The sequence below is a fragment of the Geotrypetes seraphini genome, chromosome 8, assembly GCF_902459505.1.
Source record: "Geotrypetes seraphini chromosome 8, aGeoSer1.1, whole genome shotgun sequence".
Classification (NCBI taxonomy): domain Eukaryota; kingdom Metazoa; phylum Chordata; class Amphibia; order Gymnophiona; family Dermophiidae; genus Geotrypetes; species Geotrypetes seraphini.
In genome coordinates, this window is record NC_047091.1 from 25637898 (window position 1) to 25661327 (window position 23430).

Genomic DNA, 23430 nt, shown 5'->3' on the forward strand with positions numbered 1-23430 from the left:
CGGACTGAGACAGGTGTAGAAGATAATCCAACACAGAGGATAGGGAGGCTCGCTGAGGCTCCTTAGAATTGGAAATACACCATGAAGAAAATCTAGTCCATTTCTGGGAGTAGCATTGACGAGTAGCAGGCTTCCTGGAAGCCTCCAAGACATCCCTCACCGCCTGGGAAAACTGGTGGGGAGTTATGTTGAGAGGAACCAAGCTGTCAGGTGGAGAGACTGCAGGTTGGGATGAAGTAGAGATCCCTGATGCTGAGTAAGCAGTGAAGGAAACACTGGAAGAAGGAAAGGCTCCCTGCTGCTGAGTTGAAGTAGAAGGGAGAACCAAGGTTGCCTGGGCCACCGAGGAGCTATTAGAATCATGGTGGCTTGGTCTGATTTCAACTTGACCAGAGTCTTCTGAATGAGAGGAAATGGAGGAAACGCATACAGAAATCGATTCCCCCAATCCAGCAGAAAGGCATCTGCCTCGAGTCGATGAGGAGTGTAGATCCTGGAGCAAAACTGAGGCAGCTTGAAGTTGTGGGGAGCCGCAAAGAGGTCTATTTGAGGCGTCCCCCAATGTGCAAATATCTGATGAAGGGGGTTGGAATGGAGAGTCCATTCATGAGGCTGGAGGAGACGACTCAAGTTGTCTGCCAAGACATTGTCCTTCCCCTGAATGTAGACAGCCTTGAGGAAGGCATTGTGGCAAACTGCCCAATCCCAGACTCTGAGAGCTTCCTGGCAGAGGGAGGCCGATCCCGTGCCCCTCTGCTTGTTCACATAATACATGGCGACCTGGTTGTCTGTACGGATGAGGACCACCATGTCGTGAAGCAGATGTTGAAAAGCTTGAAGAGCATAGAAGATGGCTCTGAGCTCCAGAAGATTGATCTGATGGAGGCGGTCCGCACTGGTCCAGAATTCCTGAGTGCGAAGCCCATCCAGATGAGCCCCCCAGGCATAGGTCGAGGAATCGGTTGTGAGAACCTTCTGATGAGGAGGAGTGTGAAACAGCAAACCTCTGGATAGATTCGAAGAGGTCATCCACCAAAGTAGAGACTGCCGAAGAGCAGGAGTGACTATGATGTGTCGAGTCAACGGGTCTGACACTTGAGTCCATTGAGAAGCTAGGGTCCACTGAGGAATTCTGAGATGGAGCCTGGCAAAGAGTGTCACATGAACTGTAGAGGCCATGTGGCCCAGGAGGACCATCATGTGTCTCGCTGAGATGGACTGGCGAGAAGACACAGACTGGCAGAGACGAAGAAGAGCATCCATGCGCTGAGGAGGAAGGAATGCTCGAAGCTGAATGGTGTCCAGTACCGCCCCGATGAAGGGAAGGGACTGGGTAGGCTGCAGATGAGATTTGGGAAAATTGATCTCGAAGCCTAGGCTCTGTAGGAAGCAGATCGTGGTCAAGGTCGCCGAAATGACCTTTGGAGCTGACGGGGCCTTGATGAGCCAGTCGTCGAGGTACGGAAATACCTGAAGACCCCTGTTCCGGAGTGCAGCGGCCACCACCACCAGACACTTCGTGAAGACTCTGGGAGACGAGGACAGGCCGAATGGAAGCACTCGATACTGCAGATATAGATGTCCCACCCGAAATCTGAGGAACTTGCGGGAGGCCGGATGAATGGGAATGTGAGTGTAGGCCTCCTTGAGATCCAGAGAGCATAACCAGTCGTTCTGCTCGAGGAGAGGGTAGAGAGAATTAAGTGTCAGCATGCGAAACCTCTCTCTGACTAGGAATTTGTTGAGGGCCCTGAGGTCCAAAATGGGTCGCAGGTCGCCCGTCTTCTTCGGAACCAGGAAGTACCGGGAGTAAAACCCCTGGTTCAGTTGGTCCGTCGGGACCAGCTCCACGGCACAAATCCGGAGCAAAGCCTGAGCTTCCTGGAGAAGAAGGGCGGTCTGAGTCAAGTTGGAAGGATACTCTCTTGGAGGGTGGTCCGGAGAGACCCGATGGAAATGAAGAGAGTATCCCTCCTTGATTATAGTAAGGACCCAGAGGTCGGTTGTTATGGCCTCCCAGCGATGATAAAAATGATGGAGGCGCCCTCCGATGGGAAAAACAGGGGGAGGCAGAACGAGGTTGGTTATGCCCTCGACGAGACAGTCAAAAAGGCTGTGTGGTCTTAGGGACAGCCGGCGACTGAGACTTAGGCTGACCCTTCTGGGGAGGCTGACGCTTCGCCGGTTGTCTCGCAGGAGGAGTTTGCCACGGCTGATAACGCCTCTGATAAATCAACGGTGGACGAGAAGGTCGAGACTGCTGAGGCTTGGGCTTCGGCCGAAGGTTAGATTGGAAGGACTTTTCGTGGTCAGACAACTTCTTCGTGACAGTCTCGATGGATTCGTCAAAAAGATCTGCCCCAGCACACGGGACGTTCGCCAGGCGGTCCTGAAGATTCGGGTCCATATCAATGGTCCGCAACCAGACCAACCGGCGCATCGCCACCGAGCAAGCCGCCGCTCGGGCAGAGAGCTCGAACGCATCATAGGCAGATTGCATCAACTGAAGTCGGAGTTGGGACAACGAAGCAACCACTTCCTCAAACTCAAACCTAGCCTGGGACTCGATGTATGGAGTGAACTTTCGAAGCACAGGTAGAAAAAATTCCAAGTAGGTTGCAAAGTGGAAGTTGTAATTCAGGACTCTAGACGCCATCATCGAATTCTGATAGATGCGTCGCCCAAACTTATCCATGGTTCTGCCCTCGCAGCCCGGAGGTACGGAAGCGTAGACCTGGCCAGGATGAGACCGCTTGAGCGAGGATTCGACCAGGAGGGACTGGTGCGAAAGCTGAGGACCCTCGAAGCCTTTATGATGTACCGTGCGGTACCGCGAATCCAACTTGCCAGGGACCGCAGGGATAGAGTAAGGAGACTCGAAGCAGCGCATGAAGGTCTGGTCGAGGAGCTTGTGCAAGGGAAGCCGCAAGGACTCCGCCGGAGGCCGAGGCAAGTGCATGGTATCGAGATACTCTTTGGAATATCGAGACCCCGCATCTAGAGTAATGTCCAAGTCATCCGCCATCTGCCTGAGGAACGATGAAAAGGACAATTGGTCCGCTGTCGCCGGTCCGCAAGACGGACTAGAAGAAGACGAAGCCTCAGGCTCCAAAGAGGCCTGTGAGCAACAGGACGAGTAGAAAACTTCTGGGTCCTCGAACTCCGGGCCCGGAGGAGGAGACCCAGTCGAAGCAGCATACCCCAACCGAGGCAATTTCTTCTGAGGCAAGACGGTCGAGTGTCGAGAGGAATGCTTCGAAGAATGCCTGGACCGATGCCCCTCCCGATGCCTGGAAGGAGATCGAGTCCTTCTGTGCGAGACTGGGTCAGACGCTTCCAAGGAGCAGATCGGACTCGATGCCGTCGATCGCAAAGGTGGAAGAGTCGGTGCTTCTCTGGACGTCGCCCAGGCTTGATAGGGAGTTCGGAAGAACTCGTCCTGCTTCCTGCTATGCCCCGGACTGGATGGCCCCGAAGGTGGACGCCACACTGAATCATGGGGCGGAGTAATCGGTTCCAAGGGAGGCAGGTCACTAAACGAGGGTTTCCTCGAGGGAATGGGCTCCAAAGGAGGCATATCACTAAGAGAAGCCCTCCTCGAGGGAATCGTTTCCAAAGGAGGCATAGCACTCTCGGAGGACCTCCTCGAGGACCCGGACACCACTCGCCGCTCCTCCTCGCCGAGCAACGAGGTCGTGCAGCGAGGAGGAGGAGGAGGGGGCGGTCCGCCCCTCGAAGCCGAAGCTGGGAGGTCACCCTGGATGGTGGCAATCAGACGAGGCCCCATGGTTTGCATGAGCTCAACGAACTGAGCCCCCAGAATGGACCGCAGCGAAGCCGATATGGAGGGATCCGCACCAAAAGGGGGCCCTTCCGCACGGTCTCCGCGCTCCTTAGGTGCAGTGTGCTTCTGCTTGCCAGCTTTCGGCACCTTGAGCACCACTGGTGGAACTGTACCTGCTCCGAGGAAACGGAGGAAGGCACCGGCGCCGAAGCCTGGGCCAAAACCGGGGTGAATGATGCTGGTTTCAGGAGGCCCGAAGCAGCTGGGGAGGCAGCGGGCTTCGCTGAAGGAGTCGAAGCCCCCGTCGATGTCGATGTCGAAGCTGCAGGATCTGACGAAGCTTCCATCTTGAACATGGACTCCCAGAGCAGACAGCGGCGCTTAAACGCTCTCGCCGTCAGAGTGGAGCAAGGCCGGCACGATTTCGGAAAGTGGTCCGGTCCCAGACACTGTAAGCAGCGTCGATGAGGGTCCGTGAGCGAAATCGCGCGCTGGCACTTGCTACACTTTTTGAAACCGGTAATCGGCCGGGACATAGGCCGGAAAAGCTCCGCCGCAAGGTCGAAGGCGCGGGGCCTCAGCCACGCGGCCGACCCGGAGTCGGAAGGAAAATTTTTTTTTTTTTTTTTAAAAAGAAATCACAGAAAGAAATAAACGTACAGGAGAGCCCAAAAGAACTCAACCCGCGGCAAAAAGAAGGCAAAAAAGATATTCAATGGGCGCAAATTGAAGATAGACTTCTCAGCTCCGCGGAAGAAAAAGAACTGAGGAGACACGCCCGGAGCATCGGTCGGGAAGGCACTGGCGCATGCGCGGTGCGGGCATCTCGAAACTTCTGAGTTTCTTCAAGCAAGACATGCTTGCAAGATGTCCGTATCGGGGCTCTGTCGGATGACATCACCCACTAGTGAGAATACCTGCCTGCTTGTCCTGGGATAATACATGGTTTTCGGAACTAGAGGAAGCGTTTCCACCCCTTTTAACTATTTTATTTATCAATGCTCTCCTCTTTCCCCCTCATCAGTTTTACGTCTCTCTCACTGCTGCTCTACGGCACTGATTGCAACTCACAGGAGGTGCTACATTTTGGGTTTTTCCCATCTCTGTCTGATATTCATGTTTGCCATGCTCTGCTCTTCACGGCACCATACCATGTTTTGTCCTCGCTCTGTTAACTGTGTTTTGCCCTCTCTGTCAGATAATGTTTTCCATGCTATCTTCTACCATACTATGTCTTGAGAGTGTGGCACAGGGGTTATATCTACAGCCTCAGCACCCTGAGGTTGTGGGTTCAAACCTACTGCTGCTCTTTGTGACCCTGGGCAAGTCACTTAATCCCTCCCATCACCCCAGGTACATTAGATTGTGAGCCCACCGGGACAGACAGGGAAAAATGCTTGAGTTCCTGAATAAATTCATGTAAACCGTTCTGAGCTCCCCTGGGAGAATGGGATAGAACAGTGGTTCCCAACCCTGTCCTGGAGGCCCACCAGGCCAATTGGGTTTTCAGGCTAGCCCTAATGAATAGGCATGGAGCAGATTTGCATGCTTGTCATGTCCATTATATGCAAATCTCTCTCATGCATATTCATTAGGGCTAGCCTGAAATCCCGATTGGCCTGGTGGTCCTCCAGGACAGGGTTGGGAACCACTGGTATAGAAAATTGAATGAATAAATAAATAAACAAACTGAATTACAGTTTAATCCTATATATAGGGGCTCATTTTCAAGGCACTTGCACACACAAAGAAAGTACCATAGAAACCTATGGTACTTTGTACTCCCAAGTGCTTTGAAAATGAGCCCCATAATGCAAGTTTCCAAAAGAAGATACAAACTGTAACAAGTATCTCTGGCACAGCACATTATGGCCCTAGCAGAAAATCTGTGAAAAAGCCAAATGAACAAACTCAGTCACAGACAAATTGGAAGATATGGGACGTGGAAGTTCCTTGCAGCCAAAATGTGAACTGCAGGTCTTGCCTTGATGAAAAGGAGCATTGTCAGCTTGTGAGAGGGGGAGGAGGAGATATTTTGTCTTGCCACCAAGAAAATCTGCATTTGCTAGTCTAAATCAGGAATGTTGAATGTTAAAAAATAAAGGTTCACCATTATATCTACAGTTTAATAAAATCCCGTTTGTGTGTGCTCTGAAACTTGTCCAGGTTCTTCCAGTGTCATAGTGTTTTCCTTCCACTTTCATCCACTTTCCCTTATAGCCTTTAAATAGTAAAACTGTTAACTATATCTACACCCTATTCTGATACTTTGCCTTCAATCATAGGATAGTGCTTTTAAAAGTGATGGATTAGAACATATCTGCCCCAAGTCTTAACTTGCTTAAGCTCTAGGAGAAGATTAAGCTTTAAACATAGTCACTAAGGGAAAAAATATCATAGGGACACATTTTAAATCACTGTGAACAGCTAGTTCACTATTAGTAACAGACCAGCCGTTATTCAGAGTATGGCAATTTAAACAGGCAGAAGATCCAGGATGCTTAAGTCGTTCCGAGTCACCTAACCGACAAAATTCAAGGGCACTAAGCCAAGCAGTGCCACTGAATAAAGTCTCTGTCCACCCATGTCAAAAGTGCACAGGTCAGAGGTGGTACAGGGGGGCAGCAATGAGAAAGAGCCAGCAGTTATGCGGCCCTCCAGCTTAGCTAGGACTTACATGGATACTTGCCATGGACCCAAGGCCCTACACTAAATATTAGGGAATACCTAGCCAACGATGATCAGCTACTAAAACCCCACTGACCGCCACTAGCTGAATATCGGCCGGAGACTAGTTAAGAATCATTTCGCTAGACCAGGGGTGCCCACACTTTTTTGGCCTGCGAGCTACTTTTGAAATGACCAAGTCAAAATGATCTACCAACAATAAAATTTTAAAAAACACAAAGCACACTGTACACAGAGAAAATGTTAATTATGTTAATTATCATTTGTATTTGGGGAGTTTTTCAGAGGTCAAGGCAGATGACTTTAAAATAGGCAATTGAAGATTTAAAATAGGCAATGTCACCTCAGTAACAATTATATAAAAATAGACAAATATACCCCCTTCCCTTTTATTAAACCACGATAGCGTTTCTAGCGCAGGAAGCTGTGCTGAATGCCCTGCGCTGCTCTCGATGCTCATAGGCTCCCTTCGCTAAAAAACACTATTGCGGTTTAGTAAAAGGAGGCCATAGAGCGAAATATAGACAGCAGATATAAATTCTCAAAACGGACACATTTTGATCACTAAATTGAAAATATCATTTTTCCTACCTTTTTGTCTGGTGATTTCATGAGTCTCTGGTTGCACTTCTTTCTTCTGTAAAGCCAATATTTCTTTCTTTCTCCCCCTTCCCCCTCTTTCTTTCTCTCTCTCCCCCCCCCCCCCCCCGGCCTGCCTGTGTTTTTTCTCTCTCTCCTCCTGCCCCTCCAAGCCATCGTGCCAATTTCTCCACTTCCCCCGATTCTTTCTCTACCCCCCCCCCCAAGCCACCATGCCGATTTCTCCCTGCTGCTTCCCCGAGCCAGGCCTGGTGTGTACAAGCGCCGAGCCCACAAGACTTCACCTCCGACGTCAATTCTAACTTCGGGGAGGAAGTTGTAGGCCAGCCAGGCAGCGACTGGCTAGCCCAGAACTTCCTCTCCGACGTCAGAATTGACGTTGGAGGTGAAGTCTTGCGAGTCCGGCGCTTGTATGCTCCAGGCTTGGCTCGGGGAAGCAGCAGGGAGAAAAAGATCGCAAAGGCAACGCAATTGACTCGCATTGCCTTTGCAATCTACTGGTCAATCGCGATCGACCATTTGGGCACCCCTGCGTTAGACCCATCTCGAAGCTTAGGTCTTAAAAGTGTGCCACTGCCAGAGAACTATACCAATGACTCTTCCAGATCTTAAACAAACACAATGGACCTGTACAGTTTTAAAATATGCTTAAAAAGGGTTTTCATTAATTTAAACATAGAAATGAGCTCTGCTGCACGAAGGATGGGAGGGAGGGACAGAAAGGTGCTGTGCACAGTGCAAGGGTTCTGCTGTACAGGGGGATGGGAGGGAGGGATAGAAAGATGCTGCAGAGGGAAGGCACAAGGGGATGGGTGAGAGGGGAGGAAAGATGCTGCACATGTGGGAGAGAAAAATAAAAGAGGAAGAACTGGGATGAGGCGAGAAATGGAGAGATGATATTGTACATGAAAAAAATAAGACCTACCCCGAAAAATAAGACCTAGTGCAGGGGTGTCAAACTCAAATCACATAAGGGGCCGAAATCTAAAACACAGGCTAAGTCGTGGGCTGGATTTTTTATTAAGATACTTGCTCCCTCCTTTGCTGACTCGCAGTGTGGGACCCAGCACCAGTGGCAGCTCCGATGCTCACAGGACTTCTGTGAGCGTCGGATCAATTGCCAGCGCCAAAACTCACACTGCACGCCAGCAAAGTAGGTTAGTCTTAGAAGTATAGGGATGCAACCTCTCCAACCCTACGCCGGCTACAAAATAAAAAAGACTTTTCCTCTCTTTTAGGTCCTAGTTCATGCTTGCTGTCTAACACCAGCTCTGATAGAATACATATTTCAAATCTGACATATTGTAATCACAAAACAGAAAATAAAATTATTTTTTCTACCTTTTGTTGTCTGGTCATTTTGCTTTTGGTCCCAGTTTCTCTTTCTGATTTTATTCATCTTCTAATTCTCTTTCCAGTGTCTGCTGTCCATTTGTTTTCTCCTCTCTCTTGCTCCAGTCCCTGTCTCCAACATATTGATTTTTCCTTTTCAACTTTTCTTTTCTGCCTCTATCCACTCAAATCTTGCCTTCTTTTTCATCCTTCTCCTTTTTAAATTTTCAGCTACCTATCAATTTTCCATCTTCTCTTATTCTGTAACTCTCCCATTTCCCATCTCACTCCTTTCCCAGTCTCCTATTTCCTTCTCTCTCTCCTCTTGGTCCAACATTTTGCTCCGTCTCTTTTCTGTTGTTCTTCTTCCCTCTCCCCTTGATGCTGAACAATGAGATGGAAGGGGATAAAAAAAAAAAGATGTTGCATCTCTCTCTCCCTTCCACCCCAGGCCTAACATTTCTCCATCCCCTTCCATCTCCAGATTCAACTTCTTTCCCTTTCTCTTCCCAACTGCTCCCCATCTGCCTGTCTCCCTCCAGGTCCACCATTTCTCCCTTTCTCTTCTCAACGGTTCTCCCTTCAAGTATCTTTTTCCCTCTTTCTCCAGCTTACCTTTTTCCTAATTTTGTGTTGACCATCAAGAGAAACTAGAAACTTCTATTTATTTGCTTATCCCAAAAATTAATGGATGTAGATAAAAGACCTTCTTAGATAGGACCCTAGCATTTCAAGCTGGTAGGCAACAATCTTGGTTAGGTAAATGTTTTCAGCAAGCTATATTATCCTATTGCAGTTTTTGGAAATTAAATAAGACCACTTTGTTCGATAAGTTTATTACTTACTTTATTATTGAAATTCTATTTTACAAATATTTGTATATTTTGCTGTATTATTGTATTTTGCTGATCATCCAGCTCTTTTTAGTGTAAACCGCCTAGAACTTTTGGTTATGGCGGTATAAAATAAAATTATTATTTCTCCACACTACCCCAGGTCCAACCTCTCTCCCTTCATCTCATTCTCTTCACAGCCCATCGTGCCTTTCCCTCCGGCGCCAGTCTGATGTCGCTGCCAGGCCGGGGATTCTGCCGGCCTCGGCAATTCAGGAGTGCTGTGCGTGGCTCCTCCTCCTGCTTTTTGCCTGCCGTGGTCTGTCTCCAATGATGCACAACTTCCTGTTTCCACCCGGGTGGTCCGCGGCGGACAGAGGGCAGGAGGGAGAGCCAAGAACAGCACTGCATCGCAGTTCTCCCTGCAGGCGCGTGCTAAGTCATGCAGGAATTCCCCGCAGCAGCTTCACAGATCTGTGGTAAATTGTCTTCTCACAGCCACAGGCAGCAGAGCTCAGGCCTCCTGCCACGGCCCAACAGGCTTTGATGGAGGACCAAGCCACAAGCACACACTTTAGCAATCATCAGGGCCACTAACCCCAAGGCAAGCTCAAGGAAGCAGGTAAGAAAAGAAAGTAAATAATTTTATCATGGATCAGTTACCCATGACCTGTTAACCCTTATCAGCTCTGCTGTGCTTACAGCTCTGTATTGTTTTGCAGGTTGTATGCACAAAACAATTTACAAGGCTACAGCTAGAGAGCTCTTGTTTTCAGCTCAATTAGCTAGCTCCAAACCAAAGCTGAAGGAGCTGAACTCTCTGCTTTAGCAGAGTTCATTTCTCTGTCCCATGACCTCACCCTATTACAGCATTTCTTAGTATATCAAATAACTTCCACACAAGGTGACTTTGCCCAGGCAGTCTCACACACACAAACACATTCTTATCATCTGAAGCATCAGCAATGGCCACACAACTCCCTCAGCCTTGGGAGCTGCCTACATCACACCACACAAACTGTTCTTTCTCACACTGTTAGAAACAGAATACTGTGCTAGATGGCAGAATCCCGAAAAGTAACAAGATCCCATGCTACCAACCCCCAGGGATGAGTGGTAGTTTACTCCAGATTGACCGTACCACCGATTTGTTGATTTTTTTCTGCAGGACTTTTCCTCAAACCTTTTTTTAAACAGTAACTTTGTTGAATGTCCTCTAGTCCAGTGTTTCTCAACTCGGTCCTGGAGTAAGTACCCCCTTGCCAGTCAGGTTTGCATATATTGGAGGCAGTGTATACAAATCAAGTTTATGTATATTCATTGTGGATATCCTGGACCGAGTTGAGAAACACTGCCCTAGCCTTTGTATGTTTTGAAAGAGGAAACAACTAGTCAACTTTTACCCATTTCACTCCACTCCGGATTTTACAGACTGCTCTTCCTCAGTGAGCCCTAATCTCTTTAGTCTTTCCTCATGAGTGTTCTTCCAATTCTCTTTATCATTTTGGTTGCCCTACTTTTCTAATTTCAGTATATCTTTTTTTTTTTTTTTAGATGCATCGACCAGAATTGCACCCAATACTCAAGGTGTGGTCTCACCATGGAGCAATACAGAGGCTCCCTGATATTCTTGGATTCTCTATTGCTTTTCTAATACATTTCTAACAGTCTGTTTACTCTTTTGGCTGCTGCCACACTGAGCAGAATATTTCAATGTATTGTCCACAGTGACATCTACATTGTGTAGCTAAGTGGTACACATTCATTTTCATTTGCCTGCTCAGTCCTCCAGTCTCTACTTTGAACAATTATTTCATTTGCAAATGTGATAATTTCACTTGTCACTTCTATTTCCAGTTAATTTACAAATACTGTATGTCAAAAAGCACCGGTCCTAGTACGGATCTCTCTGGCACCCCACTCTTCACCTTCCACCACTGACAGTATTATCCACTTAACCCTATTTATTTTCTTTCAGCCTGTTCCCAATCCACCACAGAACACTGCCTCCTGCCCTAGGGGCTGTTTTTTTTTTTAATTTCCTCAGAATTTCTCAAGAGGGAAATGGTCAAAAGCTTTCTGAAAATCCAGGTACTCTATAACTGTCTTACCTCTGCCCACATATATATGGACTAATATGAGAACTGAACTAACTTTATCTAAAAGAAACATTTGTCATTATCCCTCCCAGCTTGGTTGGTGTAATCCATATCATTTTCCATTCATAACTAGCAGCAAAAGTCCTTTTACTAATGTGTTGTTACCAATGCTGGCTGAAGGGACTGTGGCCCCCTAAGCCAACTTTTGCACTGGTACCCCTACAATCTGGTATCTCTTTCCTTCTCCTCCGCCTGTGATCTGGTATTTTTCTCCTCTCTCTCTCTCTCGCCTCCCCCTCCTGCTGGACCAGAACACCAAAATCCCAGTCCAGCACCTATCCCACTAGAAGTCTGAAGATAGACTGGACTGGGATTTTGGCATCCTTTATCACCAGTGCCCTGGAACAGAGCCTCGCCTGATCCATAGGTTGTTACTCTGTCTCAGGTGTGGGTAACATGTGGCCCATGAGTCCATGGCAAGTATTTATAAAAAACAATATGACATAGTAGCATAGTAAATTACAGCAGATAAAAAATCCATGTGTTGTTCATCCAATCCGCCCAACAGTCGCATTCATTATTAAGGCAATGCTGACCAGTATATTATTACATTTTACTTGTTAAGTTCCATTAATCAAGAGTTCTGGCAATTTGCAAATATTTTCATACTAGGCGCTCTTGCAGTTTGTTTCTATCATTTTATTTATCACATGGAGCTCTTCGCATTTCTGATTCTGACATTGCGTAATGTTGGAGCCCACTTAGGATAGTACTGATATATGTACACTTAAAGGTTGCCCACCCCTGCTCTATTGGTCCAAGCCAGAGCTATTAGTGATTATATTCCTTGTAGCAAATCACTCAGCTGCTATACGAATCGTTTCTTAATGCCTGGCTCTGCGGCTGGTGAAATTTGAAGCAACCGGAGATTCCTGAAAAAAAGTCATAGAAACATGATGGCAGATAAAAGGCCAAATGGCCCATCCAGTCTGCCCATCTGCAGTAACCATTATCTCTTCCTCTCTCTAAGAGATCCCATGTGCCTATCCCAGGCATACTTCACAATAACACAAAAATAATAATTTGGCTTTAACTCAGCAGAAAATAACAGAAGCCTCCATCCCATGCGAACCCTAGCCAAACTCAAGCCTTCAAAATGTCCTCTGTGAACACAAGGAGGATAGAATTTGAAAGCTAAAATAAATATAGGATCTCTGCAGGACCTTAAAGGTCATCACTACTTTCTAGTGGAACTTTACCCTTTAAAAGCTTTCCATTGTGCAACAGATGCATCTGACCGAGAACTGAAGACACAAGGCAATTTATACAGTATGACCTGAAGTGAATCATCATATACTACAGATATCTCATTAACAACCTGAAAAAGCCTCTCCTGCTCAACAAGAAAGTAATGCTGGGCCATGTGCTGGGCGCAGGATGAGGCGCAAGGAATACGGTCTGTCCCCTCCCCCAAGTAACTCATTGCCAAGTACAATACTACATAGAAATATGACAGCAGATAAAGGCCAAACAGCCCATCCAGTCTGCCCATAAGAGATCGCATGTGCCTGTCCCCCTTTCTTGAATTCAGACACAGCCTTTATCCCACTCTCCACCACCTCTACCGGGAGACCATTTCACACATCTACCACCTTACCTATCTTCTATATGGTTTCTGATTTATTTAAAATACTTAATATATCACCTTTCTAAAAGTATCAAAGTGGTATACAAACTAAGAAAAGACAAGCAAAGGAATTCCATAATAATAAAGGAAAGACAATTATCAAACAAACCAGACACATTCAAACCACAGATTAGTGTCACTAACAGAAACAAAACCCAAGTGTTGGTATAATAAACAAAGATGTATTTCAAGTACTCTACTCAACAAATGAAAAACAAACGTGGAACCTAGCAGAAGAGTGAAACCAACACAAGGGACAGATCAAACTAACAGCCATCGGCATAAAATAGGGCCTCTGGAAAAATTGCACAAGTAAAAAACAGTGTTTGTGCAAACTGGAAATAACTGCTGATGATGCCCTGATCTGTGAAAAGCAGTTATAACTTTTGAAAGCTAGTCAAAAAAGGAATTAAGTTAGTCCAACCCAAAGGGATTCTCTTTTTCTGTTTTGTTCTTATTAACCTTTAAAGTGGACTATCGTGGCAACCACACTGCTTTATCTCAAAAAAATTATCATTACTGGGTAGGTAGGCTTGAGGTCCCAGCATAAACACCAGTTGAACACAATTATCCCATGAAAGAAAGCAGAGAAAACAGCAGCAGATAAAGACCATATGACCTACCCAGTCTTCCCATCAGATCCTATGGTTTCTTGAATTCAGATAGAGTCTTCATCTCTATTATCGCTACTGGTATTTCCCGAGTCTATCCCCTTTCACCTTTGTCCTATGCCCCCTCATTCCAGAACTTCCTTTTCAACTGTAAAGGTCACACATAAGTTAGAGCTAATTAACTTGCAGTAAGTGACCTATAGCAGGTGTTATTGCAATAATGTAGCTTAGTAAACAGAGGCTAATCACTTATTGCAAAAATTATTTTATCAGCTCCTGAGGCAAAAATGTTCCTTTACAGAGAAAAAAATCTTTAATTGCAGAGGTATTGGCTCCCTGGAGCCGCGTTGAAGTAGAAGGGAGAACCAATGTTGCCTGGGCCACCAAGGAGAAATAAGAATCATGGTGGCTGACTCTCATTTGAGTTTGAGCAGAGTCTTTAGTATGAGAGGAGTTTGAGGGAATGCATAAAGAAACAGGCCTGTCCAATCCAGCAGAAACACATTGGCTTCCAGTCAGTGAGAAGAATAAAGTCTGGAGCAAAACAGGGGCAACTTGTGATTGTGGGGAGTTGCAAATAAGTTCACTTGTAGAGTAACCCATTGAGCAAAGATTGGATGAAGAGCTGCAGAGTTGAGAGTCCATTTGAGAGGCTGAAGAATTCTGCTGAGGTTATCTGCTAGGGAATTTTTCTCCCCTTGAATGTAGACAGCCTTTAAGAAAAGATTGCGAGCTGTCGCCCAAAGCCAGATTTTCTGTGCTTCTTGGCAAAGAGGGAGAGAGCCCGTACCTCCCTGCTTGTTTATGTAGTACATTGCTAGTTGGTTGTCTGTGCGGAGGAGGATTTGAGGGCACAGAAGATGTTGAAAAGCCTTGAGGGCATAATACATGGCTCTGAACTCTAGGAAATTGATGTGAAACTTCCATTCCCTGGTGGACCAATGACCCTGGGTTTGAAGGCCATTCATATGTGCTCCCCAAGCATAAGGAGATGCATCCGTCGTGATCACCTTGAGATTAGGAAGCAAGTGGAAAAGGAGACCTCTGGATAGATTGGAGGAGGTCATCCACCATTGAAGCAACTGCAGAAGAGATGATGCAACAGATATATGCTGTGAGAGACAATCTGACGCTTGAGACCACTGGGAAGCAAGAGTCCACTGAGGAGTGCGAAGATGTAGTCTTGCTAGTGGAGTCACGTGCACTGTGGAAACCACATGGCCCAGGAGAACCATCATGGGTCTTGCATAAATGGTTGGAACAGTGAACATCTGCTGACAGAGGCTGAAGAGAGCAGAGCGCCGATCTGGAGGGAGAAATGCTCTCATGAGAATAGTGTCTAGGATAGCCCCAAGAAACTGAAGGCATTGAGACAGAATGAGGTTGGATTTCGGGACATTAACTTCAAATCCCAAAGCTTGAAGAAAGACATGGTCTGAGATGTTGCCAGAGTTACGTCCTGAATCGAAGAAGCTTTGATCAACCAGTCGTCCAGATAAGGAAAGACTTGACGACCGTGTGATCGGAGAAATGCGGCCACTACAATCAGGCACTTTGTGAAGACTCGTAGGGAAGTTGCTAGGCCGAATGGAAGGACTTTGTACTGATAGTGACGCTGATTCACCTAGAAGTGGAGATATTTTCAGGAAGCTTGATGTATTGGAATGTGAGTGACGCTGATTCACCTAGAAGTGGAGATATTATCAGAAAGCTTGATGTATTGGAATGTGAGTATAAGCTTCCTTGAGATCCAGAGAGCAAAGCCAATCGTTCCGATCCAGCAGAGAATAAAGCAGGGAGAGCATTCGGAATTTCTCCTTGACAATAAATTTTTAGAGATCTAGAATGGTTTCCAGTCTTCCCGTCCTCTTGGGAATCAAGAAATAACAGGAGCAGAATCTCTAATGCTGTTGTGAGAGAGGAACTTCCTCGATGGCATTTAGAAAAAAAAGGGATTGAATCTCCTGAATGAGAAGAGAGGACTGTGCAGGATCTGAAATAGACTTTCTTGGAGGGTGATCCGGAGGCACCTGATTGAATGATGCACCTGATTGAAAATGCACCTGATTGAATGATGTCTAGAACCCAGAGATCTGTGGTGATGAGCTCCCAACAAATGATGTAATCCTAGAGCCGTCCTCCGATCGGCTGTGGAAAAAGACTGAGAATAGGAACGGTGGCTATGCTCCTGAGGAACACATCAAAAAGGCTGTGTAGGTTTTTGCTGACCCTGCTGCTGTTTAGATTGTTGATGTGGTTGTTGCTTCTGTTTCCTAGGCAGAGAAGGCACAGGAGAAGCAGGTTTAGCAGCATACTTGCATTGATACGATGAAGCAGGCCAGAAAGCTCTAGGAGGTGGAGGCTTCTTTTTCGGTTTCACCAATGTGCCCCAACGAGTCTCATGGGCAGAAAGCTTCTGAGTGGTCATGTCCATAGATGGGCCAAAGAGCTCATCCCCCAGGCAGGGCGAATTGGCCAACTGATCTTGATGATTGACATCAAGCTCAGAAACACAAAGCCACGCCAAACATTGCATAGCCACCAACATGGCTGCTGCACGTGAAGTAAGTTCAAAGGTGTCGTACGTAGTGCGGACCATATATTTCCACAGCTGGAAAGCAGAAGCAATAAGTTTTTGAAAAGCTGAAGACTTACACAATGGAATGTATTTCTGAAAAGCTGAAAATTGTTTTATCAGGTGTTTTAAATAAAACGAAAAATGAAAATTGTAATTTCCAGCTCAGTTGGCCAACATGGCATTCTGATATAGGCGTTTGCCAAATTTGGGGAAAGAGGCATAGACACTAGCTTCTGCAGATTTCTTTAAGGTGGATTCTACCACCAAAAATTCATAGAGGAGTTGAGGTTTTGCAAAGCCTGGAAGAGGAACCACTCTATACAGGGAGTCCAACTTTTTAGGAGCCACTGGAACAGAGAGAGCTGTTTCCAAATTCTTATAGAAAGTCTCTCTTAAGACATCATGTAGCAGAAGTTTTAGCAGATCTTTAGGTGGCTGGTCATAATCTAAGACCTCCAGGAACTGCTTGGAATATTTAGAGTAGGCTTCCAGAGGGATGGAAAGATCGTCAGACATTTGGTGAAGAAACTTGGAAAAAGAGGATCGCTCCAAAGTAGGCCCTTGTAGAGAACGTTGAGGTGAGGCTGAAGAATCCACATCCTCAGAAGAGAGTGGTTCCTGCTCCGAGTCCCCAAACAAATCTGAATCATGAATGGAAAGAGGACGGTGTCAAAGACCTGGTGTCAAAGCCTGGTTTTGCTTGGTTTTGCTAGTGGCTTTTCAGAACCGCACCGGAATCGCCTCCCTGGATGTTTGCGTCAAGGATGACTGGTGTCATGGAGTGGGATCAGTTGACTCCCGTGTCGATGGTCTCTGCACCGGTGGATCATCAATTAGAGATGCAGTCGGTGTCGTTATCTGCTCAGACTGAACCGTCACCTGGAGAGCCGGTGTCGACTTGGCCTGGAAAGCCAGTACCGACGTGGCCATAAGTTGGGCCGGCACCAGCATTTGAAAATGCTCACCCAATTCCTCCCTAAGCAAATTATCAATTTTCTGCTTAAGGGAGAGCACTGGTACCGCTGGCTTTTTCACCAGTACCTCTGGTGCAGCACTCCGCTCCGGTGAGGAAGCCAAGGTCGAGGCACTCACCGAGATTGGGACTGGGCACTTACGGGACTTTTTCAAGGTCAGCATGACTCGATTCAATGCCATCTTGACCTGAGTCCCAGATAGGGTAGGGGAAGGCTTCTTAGCCGGCTTACCCACAGGAGGTTGCGACACCGGAGATGTTTCTGCTGGTGCTGGTGTCGATATATGCGGTGTCATCTTGGTCGGCGCCATTGATGTCAGTAGTGATGTCGGCTCCCCCTCCATAGTGACACTGAACAGTAGTTTCTGTTGAAGAATGCGGTTTTTCAAAGTCCTCTTCTGAAGAGAAAAATACCGGGTGCAGGTTTCCGGGCGGTGCTCTGGCCCCAACACTGGAGACACCAGCGATGTGGGTCAATCATAGATATGAGCCAAGCACAGCGACCACACTTCTTAAATCCTATCTGCGGGCGTGACATCGGCGGGAAGACCACCTCAGCAAAATGGAAGTCGGAGGCCAAGGTGATACAACAGGCCCCGCCAGGCTGAACCAGCAAGAGAAAAAAATATATATATATTTTTTAACTAAAGATAAACTAAATGAAATAAAAAAGAACACAAAAATCACTGAAAAGTCACTGATGCGACAGCGGGAAGGCAAGAAAAAATTTCAATGGACGTTGAAACACGTCTTCTTAGCTCCACGGAAACTAAGAAACTGAGGGAAGGCACTCGCATATGCGTGGTGTGGGCCGATTGCAAACTTTCTAAAAGTTAAAGTTGCCATTCACTTTTCAAGTGTCCGTCCCAGGGCTCCATTGGTGACGTCACCCATGTGTGAGAATATGCTGCCTGCTTGTCCTGGGATAATAGCCATATGCCATTTTTCATATATTCTAGGTGGCAACATTAGAAATGCGAGAGGTTTTGTTAGCTGTAGGAAAACTAAGCAATTATAAATGTGACCCCAGATTTCAACATACAGCTGAAATTCTTATGCAATGGTTTCCCTCTTACAACACCAGAATGTTATAAATTATAGTGGATGATTTTAGAGCTTCTCCAACAGGTATATCTTTTCTGTTCTCTGTTACGGATAGTTTTACAGAAACCTAGAACATAAAACATTAAATAAAATTAAAGATATACAGCAGAAAACAGATTCAACCTCCTGTGGCCGAGACAATGTATTACTTACTCAAGAATAGAAATACAAGTCAGATGAGCAAATTGGATAATAATAGTAATAACAACAGTTTAAATACCGCAGGACCGTAAAATTCTATGTGGTTTACAATGATTAAAAGATGCTACAAATTGAGTAGCATTAACAGAGTTAAAAGCTAGTGATTAACAGCTCTAGATTGTACAAGTCAATTGCCTAAATACTTCAGGAACAGTAGGTTTTTACTAAATTCCCCATAAGTAATAGATCTTTACCCCATAATGCTGCCTGATGTGAGAAAAATACATATCCTGATAAAAATATTTAAGCCTTAATAGTATTTGTACCGTAGAAACCTGCTTCTTAACTCAAAAGGCAAACCACCACATTTAAGACACATTTTCATATGTTCCCAAATTGTACTTTAAATAAGCAGAAACATTCAAGTGTCTGGTTCCGCAGGAGTTAACATACAAAACTGCTGAAACAGATTTCAAATATTATTTCTGCAACTGTTGCACATAAATAAAAGATTATAGCTTTGTATTGGAGTAAGTTGCAAAACTAATCTTCCCTTGCTGAGGCCCAAAGAGAAAAGACCAAGAGATGATCTTAGTAGAAACTAGAAGTGAATCAAAGAATTAGAGGAGCTACTGGGAAGTGGCCAGACTTTGTCTTTGCCTGGTGACACTGGACTTGCCTCGGATTGGCCCCCACAGAAGCCCCTCTTGCCCACTGCCCACCGCCTTCCATCCACATGGTAGCGGGGCTCTCTTGCGGGCCCTTTCCCCCATCCCCATCCCCATCCCCTGACAGTGAGCAACCTACCATACAAGAGCTACTGGGAAGTGTGGCCAGACTTTGTCTTTGCCTGGTGGCACTGGATTGACCCCCACAGGAGCCCCTCTTGCCCCCTGCCTACCGTCTTCCATCCACGTGGCAGAGGGGCTTTCTTGCGGGCCCTTTCCCCCACCCCCACCCCCTGACAGCGAGCGACCTACCATACAGGAGCTACTGGGAAGCATGGCCAGAATTTGTCTTTACCTGGTGGAATTGGATTGGCCCCCACAGGAGCCCCTCTTGCCTCCTGCCCACCGCATTCCATCCATGTGGCAGAGGGGCGTTCTTGCGGGCCCTTTCCCCCACCCCCACCCCCTGACAGCGAGCAACCAACCATACAGGAGCTACTGGGAAGTGTGGCCAGACTTTGTCTGCCTGGTAGCACTGGATTGACCCCCACAGGAGCCCCTCTTGCCCCCTACCCACCGCCTTCCAACCACGTGGCGGAGGGGCTTTCTTGCCGGCCCTTTCCCCCACCCCCACCCCCTGACAGCGAGCGGCCTACCATACAGGAGCTACTGGGAAGTGTGGCCAGACTTTGTCTCTGCCTGGTGGCACTGGACTTGCCTCGGATTGCCCCACACCGGAGCCACTTTTGCCCCCCTTCCCACCACCTTCCATCCACGTGGCAAGGGACTTTCTTGCGGGCCCTTTCCCCCACACCCACCCCCTGACAGAGCGAGCAAGCTACTGGGAAGTTGGCCAGAGCAATGGCAGCATAGAATCCGTGGCCAGCTCAGACTTTGTCATTGCCTGGTGGCACTGGATTGGCCCCCACAGGAGCCCTCTTGCCCCCTGCCCACCGCCTTCCATCCACGTGGCAGAGTGGCTTTCTTGCGGGCCCTTTCCCCCATCCCATGAAAGCGAGCGAGCTACCATACAGGAGCTACTGGGAAGTGTGGCCAGACTTTGTCTTTGCCTGGTTGCACTGGACTTGCCTCGGATTGCCCCCCACAGGAGCCCCTTTTGTCCCCCTCCCACCACCTTCCATCCACGTGGCAGAGGGACTTTCTTGCGGGCCTTTTCCCCCACCCCCAACCCCTGACAACGAGCGACCTACCATACAGGAGCTACTGGGAAGTGTGGCCAGACTTTGTCTGCCTGGTGGCACTGGATTGACCCCCACAGGAGCCCCTCTTGCCCCCTGCCTACCGTCTTCAATCCACGTGGCAGAGGGGCTTTCTTGCGGGCCCTTTCCCCCACCCCCTGACAGCAAGAGACCTACCAAACAGGAGCTACTGGGAAGTGTGGACAGACTTTGTCTTTGCCTGGTGGCACTGGATTGGCCTCCACAGGAGCCCCTCTTGCCCCCTGCCTACCGTCTTCAATCCACGTGGCAGAGGGGCTTTCTTGCGGGCCCTTTCCCCCACCCCCTGACAGCAAGAGACCTACCAAACAGGAGCTACTGGGAAGTGTGGACAGACTTTGTCTTTGCCTGGTGGCACTGGATTGGCCTCCACAGGAGCCCCTCTTGCCCCCTGTCCACCACATTCCATCCACATGGCAGCGGGGCTCTCTTGCGGGGCCTTTCTCCCACCCCCACCCCCTGACAGCGAGCGAGCTAACATACAGGAGCTACTGGGAAGTGTGGCCAGACTTTGTCTTTGCCTGGTGGCACTGGACTTGCCTCGGATTGGCCCCCCTTCCCATCACCTTCCATCCACGTGGCAGAAGGGCTTTCTTGTGGGCCCTTTCCCCCACCCCCTGACAGCGAGAGACCTACCATACAGGAGCTACTGGGAAGTGTGGCCAGACTTTGTCTGCCTGGTGGCACTGGATTGACCCTCACAGGAGCCCCTCTTGCCCCCTGCCTACCGCCTTTCATCCACGTGGCAGAGGGGCTTTCTTGCGGGCCCTTTCCCCCACCCCCACCCCCTGACAGCGAGAGACCTACCAAACAGGAGCTACTGGGAAGTGTGGCCAGACTTTGTCTTTGCCTGGTGGCACTGGATTGGCCTCCACAGGAGCCCCTCTTGCCCCCTGTCCACCACATTCCATCCACATGGCAGCGGGGCTCTCTTGCGGGGCCTTTCTCCCACCCCCACCCCCTGACAGCGAGCGAGCTAACATACAGGAGCTACTGGGAAGTGTGGCCAGACTTTGTCTTTGCCTGGTGGCACTGGACTTGCCTCGGATTGGCCCCCCTTCCATCCACGTGGCAGAGGGGCTTTCTTGCGGGCCCTTTCCCCCACCCCCTGACAGCGAGAGACCTACCATACAGGAGCTACTGGGAAGTGTGGCCAGACTTTGTCTGCCTGGTGGCACTGGATTGGCCTCCACAGGAGCCCCTCTTGCCCCCTTCCCACCGCCTTCCATCCACGTGGCAGAGGGGCTTTCTCGGCAGCGCGCGGAAATGATACAGCCCCCACCCCCACCCCGTGACCGAGCGAGCGCTTGTCTCGGTTTTACCGCCTAGGCCTCCGTCTACCTGGGCGCGAAGCCTTCGCATTGGGCCGTCGGGGCCTCGTCGTCGCTTCCCTCGTCCGGAAGGAGGAAGTCCCTGAAGGGGGGAGGGCGCGCTCGAGCTACTCACCGGAAGCCGCGGGCTGCTCATTGACGTCGGGCGGAGGCCGCTCCGGTGACGGGCCCGGGGGAGCCGCGCTGCCGCCTCAGGGCCAGAGAGAGGAGAGCGGCGGGCCAGAGAGGCAGCCAAGCCGCAGCGCCCCCGTCCGGACACGCTCGGCGCTGCCTCGGACACGCCCAAGTGCAGCGGCGGGGGTGGGGAGGGTCTCCATTTCCCCCGAACGGCTTAAAACATACATTAAATACAGTTCAAGCTTGTGCGCTAATTCCAGACTTTACAGGTTACAATTTGCCAGTTGGACCCAATTGCATGACGGGTAGAAGTTAAAAACTATGGGGGCAACTTTGGTCACCCAGTGTTTGAATGGCAGATGTGAGGTGTTGTGCCCCATTTTTTCACCACTGTTTTTGATATAGTGAATAGAGAATGACACGGTTACAAAATTCATAACCGTCCCCGTTCCCGCGGATAACCGCGGGAAACCAACTTCATGTCATTCTTTAAAGAGAGAGGGAAGAATCAGAGTATGAATGGCAACAACCACTGACCCACAAGCTTTGCTTTGAAGAATGCTGGTGTAGAAGATCTGAGGTTGAAATAGACACTAGAAAATTACATGGGGTTATTTCCCGCGGGTATCCGCGGGGACGGGGTGATGAATTTTCACCGTCATTCTCTAAGTGAAGACACATAAATGGAGGATTTTTTTTAGCCATATGAAGCTTAACTGAGGCATTTTCTCCACTGTGTGATGTGTGGGAGGCCTTGCAGTGTCCCATAAGACCCTTCAATGTTCAATTTAGGGCACATTTTGAGGTAAATGGTGATTATTTGTGTCCCTATCCTAAGTTACTTTGAGGCAGCAAATATATCCCACAGAAGCTGTGAAGGAAAAAGACACTTATGACATGTTCATGTATGCCTACAATGTATCACTTCCTGGCACATTTATTTATGCCTCTTTCCACGCACTATTCTGTGCATGCCAGTTGCTTTCTCCAATGACTGATCTGATGGAATTTCTGTGGAGCTCATACGCATGTGGAGTTTTTGCAGCTTCGCTCATGCTTTTGAAATCAGAAAAATTACTGGCACTACAATGACCAACAGGATTTTTGTTCAAAATTTTTATTGGAGTTTTAAGGAATGATACAACATCCAGAAATCCTAGAAAAGTACAGTCAATATCATCATGAAGGAATAAAATAGATCATAACTTACTGTACTATAAGCCCATATAATCAAAAAGAACATATAACAAGCGAAGTGACATAATAGGGCTCGTCAGAGTATAATAAAAGAAACAGGGAGAAGAAAAAGGCGAGAGAGAAGAAAAGATAGAAGAGGAAAGAGAAAAAGCAACAGATAACAGGAATGATCAATTATTGAAGATGCATATAACGATCTAAAAATTTCCACGATGATGGTGGAAAGGTGGATCCAAGAGACAATCTAGAGATACAACGTTTTTCATATGCATAGGATTCATATTTGTTATAAAGACATAATGATTTCCACCAAAAGGTATAATCTAATAAGGAGGCTGATTTCCAGTTCTTAAGGATGTGTAATATAGCTATTACAATCATAGCATCAATCAATTTAGGAGGGCAGTCAGAAGTATTGAAACATGGATGTTGGGAACATATAATAAGCA

The 23430-nt window shown here is 47.8% G+C and overlaps 1 protein-coding gene across 2 annotated transcripts in view; it reads right to left on the reverse strand.

Annotated features, from left to right (window-relative positions):
* PTP4A2 (protein tyrosine phosphatase 4A2) overlaps nucleotides 1–21931 on the reverse strand; it is a 57649-nt gene extending 35718 nt beyond the window's left edge. The window contains exon 1 of one of the 2 annotated variants that reach the window (XM_033955383.1): nucleotides 21783–21931. The gene's annotated coding sequence lies outside the window, so the exon portion shown is untranslated. Of the gene's footprint in view, nucleotides 1–21677 lie in introns of both variants that reach the window. The other variant, XM_033955384.1, reaches the window with a different exon arrangement.
* Nucleotides 21932–23430: the final 1499 nt, after the last annotated feature.